Genomic DNA, 2,582 nt, shown 5'->3' with positions numbered 1-2,582 from the left:
AATAGTATAGGATACTATTATAAATAAAAGTGAGGATTGATAAAAAAAAGTCAACTTTTGCAGAAATCATTTTACATTCACCTATCTATACAAGTTATTAAGACACATGAAGCACAATAGTTTGGCAACATTTTGAAACACAAGTGTTTCAGTAATTAGTGGTAGCATTACTGTGAAAAAATTTTCCTTAAAACAAAATTCCTTTGCAAATCAAACTGGTTATTAGATGTAAGTTATCCTGAAGCAGTTGCAAAATAATTTAACATGATAAAAGGGTGTTATATAATTAGATTTGTTGTTTACAACGCATGCCTAAACATGCTTGGAACAATCAAGCAACAATCTATTAGCATATAATACAATACATTGGCCTAGATTCCAATTCAAACTATTCTTCCAAATTTTCCTAGTACTTGTTCTAGTCCCTCTCCAGTTCGCTATAGTGCTCCGCACGTCTATTTTTCTCTCTTAAAATGCCCTTTGTGAAAGGCATACATGATTTTAATGGTAAAAATGTACAATGCCATATCAATCAAAGTCTTCAAATATCAACCTAATGCAAACAAAATATATTGGGATGAGAAAATTTTAACTTTTAACTTTTAATAGTTAAGATGAGGGACTAAATTGGCTAAAACTCCTAATATAAGAGACCAAAATGACCATTTTTCCAATACAATATTTATCTTAGTTATAACACGATATTAGGTATTTTCAGGTATATTACTTCCAAAATTTAATTTCATATCACTATGTCATATATACTTGGCAGTAGATGGGCAAAGGAAGATGTGCAATTTTTTTTTTTTTTTAAGACATTCTTCTCCCACGATTTTTATGAACAAAATTTTTATGAAAACTGTAAAACAAGTATACCATATGTATTTGACAACTACAAGTAGGGAAAACAAGCAAACTACTTTTATGTTTCTCATTGCATTATTAGTTGTTGCCTCTTGGTATATAATTGAAATTTGCTTTCAAGCGTTTTCTAGTCCTATAGTCAGTCATTCGCAGGCTGAAGGCAACATATTAGAAATATGTTTCCTTACATCAAGAATTAAGGTCCATAATTGGTGTCCTACATCTTATAATGCAATAGCTCGTAGTTTAGCTCAGTCTGCTAAATGTGTATCTGGTGTGCAGGTGTGCTGAAATGTTCCACCTGATCAATGTCTTTCTTCAGCCATTTTGGCTTATTCCGTCTCTAATCAATGAGTGCAAGTTATTGATGTTATGAAGAAAAATAAAAATCTACTACCAAGTCTCATTGTCCATTACTCTTAGGTCATATATAGCGACTACCATGCATTCTTATTGGACCTTAGGATGGAATTTAGTTACAATAATTCTTTTGTTGCGGCTAGGGCTGCAAACGAGTTGAGTCGAATTTTCATCTAATTGAGTCGAGTCTCGACTTAATTTCATTAAACTTGAACATGACGAGTTCTCAATATAAAACTCGAGTTAACTCGAGTCGAGTTGAGTTCGAGCTTAAAAAAAATATTTTATTTTTTAAAAAATGAATAAAATAATAATTTTTTAATAAATATATATGTATATGTTATTTCACTATTAAAATAAAAAATATATATATGTATAAAATCGTGTTGGCTTGCGAGTTAACGAGTTGAGTATATTTGGACTCGAGTTCGACTTAATCAACTTGAACGCGAGCTCGAGTTCGAGCTCGATCATTGAGCTTTGAATCTAGTTGCCCGCAAGCAGGTTGATTCGTGTGCAGCTCTAATTTCGGCCTAGTTTTGAACCAGAAAAAAAAAAAAAAGAAAAGAAGCAAGTATACTTTGGGGGATGTGAATTTGGCTAACCCAACAGTCTAAACATCAATTATGCTGTGAATTTTGCAGTGGCCGAACTTAAAAGAATCTGGCTTATAAACCCCAAAAAATTACGAGTAGAAGAACTTAGACCTGTTTAACTTGACAGCAAGAATGCATCTGCTGTGCTATATAAGTAAGGATACTTGCAGGACTACAGCGGTATCCTCAAGGTCATGTTCAACTGTTGCACTTTCAGGTTTTGCATAAATTACATTAAGACTTTCTGTTTGTTTGTCAAAGTTACATAGGCAATCTGATGGCATAGATGCAGATGAACCTGCACCTGGAATTAAGAGTCAAAGGAGTGTGTGCGCCAGGAGAGGGAAGAAGAAGTCCCACATCGCTATTCGGAAGCAGACGAGAGCCAGCTTCCTTTGTATATAGAAGTCCTCCTTAGCAGTTAATCAGTCATGGAGCCACGCAGTGAGCACATAGCGAACTATTCTTTCGCCTTTTACTAAAGAATACCGTGTGCTCGCTGCACTTAGTGGCATACCCCAATTTTTGTAGGAGGGCTCCCTCTTCTGGAAGCCTCCCATAATTCAAGTGCCAATTTTTAGCTAGACAGTTGATTCTGTTGCTTAAATGCCTACGAAACTGGAAAACAAGAGTTACGTACTAAACCAACCCAAACAGGCTTGAAACAACCAAGCATTAATCTTTAGAAGGAAGAACAGAAAGAAATGACAAGCGGGAGGGGGAGGGGGAGGATTTAAGATACCTAGGAATAAATCAATTAAA

General features: G+C 34.7%; 1 pseudogene; it reads left to right on the top strand.

The window, feature by feature from the left end:
- The first annotated feature begins 2,255 nt into the window (after positions 1-2,255).
- Positions 2,256-2,367, top strand: LOC113710794 (U5 spliceosomal RNA; annotated as a pseudogene).
- The last annotated feature ends 215 nt before the right edge of the window (positions 2,368-2,582 follow it).

The sequence above is a fragment of the Coffea arabica genome, chromosome 9e (assembly GCF_036785885.1).
Source record: "Coffea arabica cultivar ET-39 chromosome 9e, Coffea Arabica ET-39 HiFi, whole genome shotgun sequence".
Lineage (NCBI taxonomy): Eukaryota > Viridiplantae > Streptophyta > Magnoliopsida > Gentianales > Rubiaceae > Coffea > Coffea arabica.
The sequence above is the reverse complement of the archived record's forward strand: the minus strand, read 5'-3'. Positions and strand labels throughout refer to the sequence as shown.